We start from the raw sequence: 12185 nt of genomic DNA on the forward strand, positions 1-12185 counted from the left end.
TCGAACCTGGGACCCTTCAGTCCGCAAGCCAACGCTCCATCCACTGAGCCAAACCGGTTTCGGCCAGTATAGAAATTTTAATGATGTTAATTCTTTCTATCTATGCGCATGGTATATACTTGCATTTATTTGTATCTTCTTCAATTCCTTTCTTCAGTGTCCTATAATTTTTTGAGTACAGGTCTTTTACCTCCTTTGTTAAATTTATTCATTGGTAGTTTATTTTTTTATGCAACTGTAAATAGGAATGTTTTCTTAGTTTTCCTTTCTGATAGTTCATTCTCCTATATAATAAAAGGCTAATATGCAAATCGACCAAACTGTAGAATGACCGGTCACTATGACATGCACTGACCACTAGGGGGCAGACGCTCAACACAGGAGCTGTCCCCTGTTGGTCAGTATGCTCCCACATGGGGAGTGCTGCACAACCAGAAGCCGCACACTGGCGAGCGCAGCGGCGGTGGCAGGAGCCTCTCCTGCCTCCAGGACAATGCTAAGGATGTCCGACTGCCAGCTTAGGCCTGCTCCCGCTGTCAGTTGGACATCCCCCAAGGGCTCCTGGACTGCAAGAGGGTGCAGACTGGGCTGGGGAACCCCCCTGAGTGCATGAATCTTGTACACTGGGCCTCTAGTTGGTGTATAAAAATGCAACTGATTTCTGAATATTAATTTTGTCTCTTGCTACTTTCCTGCTTTCATTTATCAGTTCTAGTAGTTTTTTGGTGGAATATTTAGGTTTCTCTATATACAGTGTCATGTCATCTGCAAATAATTACAATTTACTTCTTCCTTTCCAATTTAGATGCCTTTTATTTTTTCTTTGTGTCTTATTTTTATGGCTAGGACTTTGAGTACTATGTTGAATAAGAGAAGCGAAAGCAGAAATCTCTGTCTTGTTCCTGATCTTAAGGAAAATACTTTTAGTTTTTGCCTGTTGAGTATATGATGTTGGCTATGAGTTTGCATATATGGCCTTTATTATGTTGAAGTATGTTTTTGTTATTTCCACTTTGCTGAGTTTTTATCATAAATGGATGCTGTATTTTGTCAAATGTGTCTGTAGCTATTAATATGATTGTATAATTTTTATCTTTCATTTTGTTTATGTGGTATATCATGTTAATTGACCTGTGGATATTGTACCAACCTTGCATTCCCAGAATAATACTCATTTGATCATGGTGTATGATCTTTTAAATATAAGACTGGATTCAGTTTGCTAATATTTTGTTAAGAATTTTAGCATCTTTGTTCATCAGTGATATTGGCCTACACTTTTCTTTCTTTGTAGTGTCTTTATTTGTTTTTTAAATTAGGGTAATGCTATTCTCAGAAAATGAGCTTGGGAGTCTTCCCTCCTCTTGAATTTTTTTGTAATAGTTTAAGTGTAGGTTTTAGTTCTTCTTTTAATGTTTGGTAAAATTCAGCTGTAAAGTCATCCAGTAAAGGACTTTTGCTTGCTGGGAGATTGGGGATTACTGCCACAATTTCATTAGTTGTAATCAGATTTCTGTTTCTTCTTGATTGAATTTTGGAAGATTTAATTTTTAAGTCATTTATCCATTTCTCCCAGGTTGTCCAATTTTTTGGCATATAATGTTTGTAATATTTTCGTATAATACTTTGTATTTCTGTGATGTCAGTTGTTACTTCTTCTCTTTTATTTTTGATTTTTTTTTTATTTGGGTCCTTGCTTTCCTTTTTCTCGATAAGTCTGGTAAAAGGTCTATCAATCTTATCTTTTCAAAGAACCAGCTCCTGGTTTCATTGATCTTTTGTATATTTTAATAGACTCTTTTTCATTTATTTCTTTTCTAATATTTATTATGTCCTTCTTTCTACTCACTTCAGTCTCTTTTTAGTTATTATTCTAGTTCCTCTAGGTGTAAGTTTGGATTTTTGTTTTTAGATTTTTCTTCTTCCTTGGAGTAGGCCTGTATTGCTATGAATTTTCCTCTTAGGACTATTTTCACTGCTTTCCATAAATTTGGGGTCATTGTGTATTTATGTTCATTTGTTTTAAGGTATCTTTTGATTTCTTGCTTGACCTCATTGTTAGCCCATTCATTGTGTAGTAATATGTTACTTAGCCTCTATGTGTTCATGTTTTTCAGTTTTCTTCTTTTAACTGATTTCTAGTTTCATATCATTATGATCAGAGGAGATGCTTGGTATGATTTTAATCTTCATAAATTTATTGAGACTTATTTTGTCGCTTAACATGTGGTCTAACCTGAAAAATTTTCCATGTACACTTGGGAAGAATATATTCTACTACAGTACATTAGTATATATTTTACTAAAGTTTATTCTACTACATTGGTGTAGGGAGCACCTGGGAAGGCACATGGGCATTTCTTTAATTATTGTCAGCTGAATCCTGTGGCATTGGCAGAGCCACATCCTGGAAACACACCTTGCCAGAGGCAGGAGTGTTGTCAGCCTGACCATCAGCCCAGGTGCCAGGGGGCGGGTTTCGTTATTTAAATCCAGCCAAGCACCAGGAATGAATATGACTCGGGCCCACCCAAAAATGCGCATACTCTCCTTTGTCTTGACTTTTAGTAAAACTTCCTGCTTTTTGCTGTATAAAGGAAACAGGCTGTATTGGCTCTGGGTCACTATTTCTGTCCCTGTCTGGGTCAGAGGACAATGTTCCCACCCGGCCCCACCTTTTTCTTTCCATCTCTGTGTCTGTCTCTTTCTTTCATTTTCTCAATCCCCAGCCGCCCCTACTCAGGAACCAGACCGCTCTCTAGCTGCGCTGGATGTGAAGAAGAGAGACATATTTACACATTGGGATGAAATATTCTAAAAATATCAATTAAATTTGCCTGGATTTAATTGTCTTTTAAGGCTATTGTTTCCTTGTTGATTTTCAGTATGGATGATCCATCCAACGATATAAATGGGGTATTAAAAATCCCCTACTATCAATACCTGGATTTTTAAATCTCCTCTTGTGATTTTAACTAAAGTCACGTTTGAGAACCATTTACTTGTAAGATGATGGAGGAAAAGGATGAAAAGAAACTAGATCTCTGAACGAACACATAGAGCAGAACCTCCTGTTGACTTGTAATATTTATTTGGGGCCTTTGTGTAAGAGAGAAAATTCTCTATTCTTTAAGCCATACAATTGATGATTTTCCTGTTAGATCAATTTTAGCTTATTAAAAAGAGCATGAGCCAGAGTTAGTGGTTCACCTGCTCTGCCCAGTATTTCCTATCTTGGTCACCTTAGATATATTGCCCCACTTCAACTTAATCGTGGGGTGTAAACTCTAGTGCAAGTCTAACTGATCCACCTCAGCCACCATGGAAGGCCTTCTAACTAAGGGGGCAACAGACGCACTAGAAGAAAAGGGGCTGTACAGGTCTAAGTGAGTGAAAAGCAAATGAAATAAGAAGGAAGTAGGATAGCTTAAGAAATTGGAGTTCCTGGTCAGAGTGAGAGACAGATTATACTCCCAGGAGTGGAATAGCACCAGTTGGCTCAAGCTCATGGCAACAGCCATGGGTTTGAGCAGCCTAGTGTAGGTGAGAGCTTGGGGTCTAGGGAGTCAAAGTGCCATGAGGCGGTAGGAGGGTAACATTTTCCCCTGACTATTTCTGCCTCACTTTGCCCAGAGCTTTACCATTATGCGCTCTTAGCCCCGCAGAAGGAGGGATGACCACAAGCAGATTATAATAAAAAGGGGCCTTTCCCTGACTTTAAATTTCAAAAGCTAAGAAGGCCCTTAGATGAATTAGGCAATGAATTTAGGATAAAAACATGAATAAGAAAGAGTAGGATTCCACCCTTCCTTAGGCTATCAGGGGAACAATAAGAGTAGATTTGGGTGGGTCTTAAAGAGAGTGATCCCGCATGTTGCTCTCAGGCGTCAGAATCCAGAGAAGTCTGTGGGGTCTGTGATCAGAGACAAGCTACGCATACCTCCTAGTACAGACCTTGGAGAAGCAGCAGAGGCAGCCCTACAATGAGTGGCTAATTTAGATGTCTAAGCAGAGGGGATTTTGGGCAGCCTCTCAACCCTGTGGGTGGGGGTAGAGATGAAGGACAGAGGTAGGGAACCAGCCTCTTAGCCCAGCAGCAGTAGGGAGAGGAAACCCATAGAGTAGAGACTACCCTCTGATCCTAAGGGTAAACCAGAGTTAACCAAACCAAAAAGGAGGGCAATGACATCCCAGGAGGAGGAACAGCTCTGGGGAAAGGGAGCCAGCTGTTCAGACACCCACAAGAAGTTGGACAGGGCTGGACCGACTGATTCCTGAAAGTCAAGATCATCACAGAAGGAGACAGGAAGGCAGCCGGACCCTAAGAGGCCACCCAACAGGGATGAAGGATGCAGGATGCTTTTCTCCCCACCCTTCTGACCTGCATTCATAAATGACACCCAGGACCAGAATCTCTGTCTTCACCAAATTTTAGCCTCAGCCATAAGGACAGGGAGTGAGATGTGTGTTGGCCGAGGTTAGGATTCCCTCACTGCTGCAGAGTGGGGGCTGGAATTAGAATAAAGAACATTCGTATTTCTTGTACGCCTGAGTGGCGGACTGTAACCTACCCATTTGCAGGAGAGCACAGGGTGGTAGGAGAGGCAGATGGCAGGGGGTGGGGGCAGGCTGGGCACTGGAGGGAAAGACAGGGACAGGGTGGACGTCACCAGGTCTTCCTACTCCACAACCAGTGGCCTTGCTCTTCTGGGGTCATGTAGTTCCCAAGCCCTCCTGAAGCCGGTCAGGGTGGGTGCGGTGGGCAGGGGGGCATCCTAGAATCTGGCAGGTTGGCAGCTGGGCTCTGCTCTAGGCTGCAAAAGGAGATTCAATTGCTACCAAGATCCCTTTTTGCTCCTTTCTTTTTTTTTTTCTTTTTGACTCTCATGACCCAATAGTAAGTCAATGGATCAGCCCAGTGAAATAACCAGGAAGTGACCACCGCTGTCTAGTCCAGTGATGGCGAACCTATGACACGCGAACTCATTTTTTTTTGGTTGATTTTTCTTTGTTAAATGGCATTTAAATATATAAAATAAATATCAAAAATATAAATCTTTGTTTTACTATGGTTGCAAATATCAAAAAATTTCTATATGTGACACGGCACCAGAGTTAAGTTAGGGTTTTTCAAAATGCTGACACGCCGAGCTCAAAAGGTTCGCCATCACTGGTCTAGTCCATTCATTCATTCAACTGACTTCTTTCCCAAGCAGCAGCAAAGGGAGCTACTGATGCTGCCGCGTCGGTGGGGAGATCACAGAGGATGCCACTGAAAGGTGAGCCTCGAGAGGCGAGTGTGATCGTGGACAAGAGGGGAAGGTGAGTGATTTCATCACCACGACATACGAGGGAAGGCTGTTGGATCTGGAACCTGGAGAGCAGGAGCCCTGGCTGCTTTCCTCTGTGTCCCCCTCACTCAGAGGAACAGGTAAACACGCAGGACGACGGAGGGGTGGACGAGTCCATGGAGGGATGAAGGTACTGAGGCCATTTCAAGCCAGGCAGAGAAGACGCGGGGAACCCAACAGGATAAAATAAAATAAGAAGCAAATTCAAATCCATACTAGAGGCAGCTGATCCCGCAGCTACCCTTGCTTCATGCTGTCCCCTCTGCTTGGGACGCTGCTTCTGAGGGGAAGAGCTCAGTGCAGGCTGAGAGCCGTGAGACGACGGATGCGCAGGCTCCCTTCCACCCTCCCTCACCACCTGGCCATCGCACCCCAGCCTTGCCCAGCTCCTTGTGGGTGTCTGAATGTTCCTAATCCTGGAGTGACCCAGTCAAAGCAAGACATTTGACTCTGCCATTTTAACTCCACCGACACTTTGACCAAATTGCCTGGGTGGGGGGAGAAATTTGTGAAAAATAGTATGAAATACAATAGTTAAAATAGCACAGGTAAACATTTTAATGAACTAGAGAAATGGATGCGTAAATAGCAACAGTGACGCCTAAAGAAAACGCACGTTATATTGCCTAACCGGTTTGGCTCAGTGGATAGAGCATCGGCCTGCGGACCAAGAGGTCCCAGGTTCGATTCTGGTCAAGGGCATGTACCTTGGTTGCAGGCATATCCCCAGTAGGAGGTGTGCAGGAGGCAGCTGATCCATGTTTCTCTCTCATCGATGTTTCTAACTATCCCTCTCCCTTCCTCTCTGTAACAAAAAAATCAATAAAATATATTTTAACAGAAGAAAAAGAAAATGCACGTTATAGTGGCAACATTTGTTGACTTTAAAAGCCCAATGCGCCGTCACCGGTTTGGCTCAGTGGATAGAGCGTCGGCCTGTGGACTGAAAGGTCCCAGGTTTGATTCCGGTCAAGGGCATGTACCTTGGTTGCGGGCACATCCCAACCCGCAGTGGTTTGTGCAGGAGGTGTGCAGGAGGCAGCTGATCGATGTTTCTAACTCTCTATCTCTCTCCTTTCCTCTCTGTAAAAAATTAATAAAATATATATTTAAAAAAAAATAAAAGCCCAATGCATAAGCCAAATCTTCACTGAGAAACTTACAAGGAAAATGATTTATCCCAGTGAAGGTGCTTTTAGTGAAATAAAATGAGAATAAAGAGGCAGATGGAACTGCCACGTTGGAGGGACAGCATGTCATTCTGCAGCGTGGCCAGACCGTGGCAGCAGAGACCACGATGGACTCATCCAGGACAGCGGCAGCCGCCTGTTGGGGGAGGTAGGGGATAACTCCAGGCAAGGGCCAAGGAAGCCCTGCTGGGAGCTTGGTAGAAATACAAATCCAAACCCACGGAGTCGAGGCTGCGGGGGCTGCAGCCCCTACTGTGCACTTTAACAAGCCCTTTCGGTGACGCCGCGGCCCACGCAGGAACCCGCAGCCAAGCCCTGGCCAGTTTCCTCCAAAGCCCTGGTCGGCAAACCGCGGCTCGCGAGCCACATGCGGCTCTTTGGCCCCTTGAGTGTGGCTCTTCCACAAAATATCACGTGGGGGCGCGCACGTACAGTGCGATTGAAACTTCGTGGCCCATGCGCAGAAGTCGGTATTTTGTGGAAGAGCCACACTCAAGGGGCCAAAGAGCTGCGTGTGGCTCGCGAGCCGCGGTTTGCCGACCACTGCTCCAAAGGGAGCGGGCTCTGCTGTAGGCATTGCTTGTTTCCTTAGTTCACCAAACAGCTCCTGCCTAGCCCCTGCACTGCGCTTGTGAAAGCAATGAGGCACAGCTGGTTCTGTCAGACGGGGGACCTGCTGCTTTAAACCTCTGTCCAGCTCGGATCAGGGATGAGGCCAGAGTCCTGTGCCCGTAAGAACAGCTCCCAGGCTAGCCACCTTGCCCCCACTGTCCTGGCCTGGCCACTGGCTGCCCTGTCTCAGGCCCGCCCTCCCTCAGTGCTTCTCACACTGATCACGTGGAGGTGGCATTTTCCTGTCTGTCTCGGGTCTCCTCTTGGAAAGGAACCCTGTGGTCAACCTGGGGAGCAGGCCCTGCAGCTGAGCCCTCACCCTGCCCTGGCGCTAGAGGGGAGACTTTACATGCCATGGAGCTCTCTTCCCATAGTTCTTCCATGGGTAAGTCAGAGGGAAAAGCCGGACCCGCCCCATAGTCCACAGGTCTGCCCTGGCCCCTCCCATGAAACCCTGGGCTGTGCCCACGTCACACTCCCTGCCGCACCCCTGCAGCAATGCCTGGAGGCAGGTGATTCGATGGAGATGCTGTTGCCCACAGGAGCCTTGGAACGAGGTCTGGGCACAGCAGTGGACAGAGCAGGCTCCGGCAGAAGACAGACCCGATCCAGGCAAGGCGCTGCCCCTTTCTGCAGGTTGGCACAAGTAAGTCACCAAGCCTCACCGCGCTCGATTTCCATACCTGTACGATGGCGCGAAAAACGCCTTCCTCACGGGCTCGCTAATTCTGGCACCTGCAGCACCTGGCAGGCTCTCGGCACATGGAGATGCTCTCCCTTCCCTCCGAAAGCAGCGAGCCTATGCCTGGCTGCGAGCCGAGATCACTGCCCCCTCGTCAGACACTGTAGACCAGAGGTTACAGCTCAGATGCCTTCAGGGACAAGGACACAGGAGACAGGAGTGAGTGTGGGCGCTCGATGGGCCTATGAGAAGCTGCTGACCGTGTGTTCCATCCGAGCTGCTCCGCAGCCCAGCGAGCTGTTGTCAGGTGGACAAGAGGGCCCCGGCTTGTCAGGCTTTCTTGTTTTTCAGTGGAAATCGAGATGCTTCCATGAAGTCCGGCTACAGCCTACCGCCTGAGGACCACAGCCGATGGGGTCCAGGCCCAGGCCTCTCAGGACGTGACAGGCTGAAACCGTCACCTGTGCGGCCTTCCGGAGGCCACAGAAGGGGGGAGCAGGCCTGGCTTTGCGTCTGGGCTCTAGCACTCGCCGGCTGCGAGGCCTTGCACCACGACTGCCACCACCAGCCTCTTCTCCGTCAGGCACACAGGGCCAGCAACCACCCTCCGGGCCGGCCTTCCTGGGGGCTAGGGGAACCGGTGAAAGGGCTTTGAGACTTGGACGTGAGGTGTCCTATTAATCAGCGACAGCAAACCCCGTTTGACAAAGACCACAAGGGCCCCACCGCTAGAGTTGGGCTTGAACCTGCTGCAGCGGGCGGGGGGGGGGGGCGGGTGGGGGGCGGGGACGCTGCACCTGGGCAGCGGTGGCCTCCTGCCAGGGGGGTGCCGAGCCGGCTGAGGATTTGGGGTAAAGGCAGGATACAGGAACAAGTTTGGATGGAGTGTTGGACACAGTCAAGACAGAGCAAGGCCGCAGGCAAAGGCGGTCTGTGCTGAGAGGTGGGCCCAGGTCGTTTCCTTAGAAACCACAAGGGTAAGATCGAGTGGGATGTTGTGTCTGAAAACCCCTTACCCAGAGCTCTGCCCTGCGGGAGCTAGGGCCTGGTTCTCCGAGCCACCAGGAGCCCTGGCTGGGGTTCTCCCGTGGTGACTGGAACGTCTCGTTTCTGGCCCTTTGATTTGAGGGCCCATCTCTCAGCACCATTCCCTGGCTGTTCCTAGAGACGGCTGTCCTGCAGCACTGGTGCCTTTCGGCGCCGCACAGGCTGAGCCGTGGCTGGAACCAGAAAGCCCGGCCCTGAGCCCCGGCTCTGCCACCTCCTGGCTCTGTGATCTTTGCTCACATACCCTCTCAGAACCTGTTTGGGGACAAGAACAGATCCACAATCCCTAATCAGCAACTTCAAAATCTCAAAAACAATGAACGCCAAAAGATTTTTGTAACTAATGTGGCTGTAAAACCTGTCTTGACCTAATTCATTTGGTGGCAAAACCTGCCTGAACTGCCATGAGTCTATTTTTGTCTCCATTAATTCCACAACGTGTGAATATTTGCATATTTCCCTGCAGAAAACACTGAGCAGTTGACTATGGGGCTCTCCCCCAGACCCTGCTGGGAAATTATAGAAGATGCAGTATATGCACCATCTTCTTTTTAGGGAAAGATGTTCAGTTCCCAGAACCACAAGGCCCGGGTTTCGGGGAAGCATTCACAGGCCTGTGGAGGCTGGCTCTCCAGGTGCCTGGGGTGACGTGGAGCCACGCGGCAAGGTGCTCCATGCAGGACTGGCTGCCTGCCATGAGGCCCTCCTCCTTCCCCGGGATTCCGGGCGCTCTGCCCTCTCCCAGCCACCATGCCTCCTCTGGGCATTGCCAACTGTGGAGCTGTCCTCACAGGATAAGCCCCTCTTCCCAGGACAGACTTGTTACCAGCTATGGCCCTCCCGTCCTCGGGGCACCTTCAGACCCCGTCCTACAGCTCACCTCCGAGCCCTCAGCTATCCTCCTGTATCGGGGAGCAAGGCCATACCTACTCTTAGCTTGGCAGCATTCTCCTCCCCACCCAGATCTGCACACCCGGCTCCTGGAGCTGCAGGACTGGTTACAGGGAGGGCCGCGCGTGGGGCCTAATCGCTCGGCGTCTCTCCCATCACTCAGCACTCAGTGGCAGCACCTGCTGGCCTGGCACCACGGAACCTGAACCGTGGGTAACTCAGCACATGGGGGGCCTGGGGGGATTCCCAGGCCTCCTGAGCAAGCCATTCGGGGACCCTCTGCGCCTCCTCACACCAGCGTGACTGCCGAGGACACGTGCGTGAAGCTGAGACCGTTGGTTCAGAAAGCCGGGCCAGCTGCTGCCGGTCAGCTGCTGTGGGAGCAGCGGGGAGTCTTTACCCAGGAGCCATGGTTTCAGGTTTTCATCCAATCAGAGCCCACCCAGGCTTCACCCCTGGCAGCGCTCAGTCCCGCTGGGCCACGCACTGACTAGCACCCGTGGAGGGGTGTGGCAGGCTCCCTGCGGACGTGGCCTTCAGTGTGGGAAGAGCTGGGGGATGGAGGGGAGCACAAGCCCTAGGAAAGAAGGGCGCAGACCCCGTGGCAGGGTGCCTGGGGACAGTCCCGGGGAGCGGCTTGATTGAGATCCTGGACAAACTGAGCAAAGCCTGGAAGACCAGTGACCATGGGGTCATAGGTCAGTCTCCCTGGGCTGAGGTCACGGCTCAGGTCACTTGGGTCATGTCCTGGCCCATTCCTGGTCCCACAGAGGGTAGATGTCGTCAGTCCTCCCCCTTCCTGTTTCCATTCTGAGTTGCACATCATCCGCTCAGCCTGCCACTTCCTCCCTACCTGGTTTCCCCACTTCCTCACCCCACCTCTACCTCTGGGCTTTCCTGCATCTTCACTTCCTCCACTCTTCACCCCCATCCCTCTGGTTAATTCAACAGCCCCTCAAGGGCCTTGGAGTACCAGCGCCTGCCACCTCCAGGACCCCTCCCCAGGACTCCTCAGGACCCCCCATCAAAGGGACCTTGTATTTAGCTTTTGCTGCATGTCATTCATTGAGAGAAAGAATGGCCCAGAGGTCTTTCTGCATTAACATGCAGCTGGGCTAGGTGGGGGCGGGTGGGGGGGGGGCAGGATGAGGGGGGAAGATCCTCCCTCCCAGCCCTCCTGGGAGCAGCAGGGGTCAAACCAGGAGGCACCCCATTCCTCCCCATCCTCTCTGCAGTGCACTTGGCCCCTCTGTACACTCCAGCCCAGCAGCCAGTGCTGGCTTCTTCCCTCAACTCTGCACCCTGACCCTTCCCCTTTCCGTGTGCCCTCCGAGGACATCCATTCCAGGGAGGGGACAGGCAGTAAACACCCTATGAACTCTGCTACGGGGACACACACACTGGCAAATAGTAACAGCCAAGGGGAATGAGAGGTGCGGGGGCCATTGTAAGCGAGCTGGTCTGGGAAACTTTATACCAGAGAGATGAGATGAGAGGGGGTGAGGGAACGAGACCTGCAGGTGACGCTGGCAGAGGGGAGAGCATGTGCAAAGGGCCAGTGGGTGGAGCGGGTGTGCCAGGACCTGCCCAAGGACAGCGGGGTGGGGTCTAGACCAGAGCACCCCGAGGCTGTTGGGTGGGGTGTCACACTGACTTCTAATCATTAAACAAGGTGGCGCTGCCCCGGGTGGCTGGTTGAGTTGTGGTGCGGGGTGGCTGGTTGAGTTGCAGGGTGGGGTGGCTGGTTGAGTGTGGTGTGGGGTGGCTGGTTGAGTTGTGGGGCGGGGTGGCTAGTTGAGTGTGGTGCGGGGTGGCTGGTTGAGTGTGGTGTGGGGTGGCTGGTTGAGTTGTGGGGCGGGGTGGCTGGTTGAGTGTGGTGCGGGGTGGCTGGTTGAGTGAGGTGCGGGGTGGCTGGTTGAGTTGTAGGGTGGGGTGGCTGGTTGAGTGTGGTGCGGGGTGGCTGGTTGAGTGTGGTGTGGGGTGGCTGGTTGAGTTGTAGGGTGGGGTGGCTGGTTGAGTTGTAGGGTAGGGTGGCTGGTTGAGTGTGGTGTGGGGTGGCTAGTTGAGTGTGGTTCAGGGTGGCTAGTTGAGTGTGGTGCGGGGTGGCTGGTTGAGTGTGGTGCGGGGTGGCTGGTTGAGTGAGGTGCGGGGTGGCTGGTTGAGTTGTAGGGTGGGGTGGCTGGTTGAGTTGTAGGGTGGGGTGGCTGGTTGAGTGTGGTGTGTATGTTTAAGGTAATGATCCTGGTGCTGCTGTGGGGTGAGGGAGAGAGAAGCATTCATGGTTGGCGGGAATGGAATCTGGCGTCATGCTTTTGCAAAGCCACAGGCTCTATGCATTAAGAGCTGTGAAATGGCCCTGCCCTTTGGACCAGTCTTTCTATATCTGGGACTCTAGCCTTACAAAAACCCCAA

This window comes from Myotis nattereri (genome assembly GCF_964212035.1).
Source record: "Myotis nattereri genome assembly, chromosome: 13".
Taxonomy (NCBI): Eukaryota; Metazoa; Chordata; class Mammalia; order Chiroptera; family Vespertilionidae; genus Myotis; species Myotis nattereri.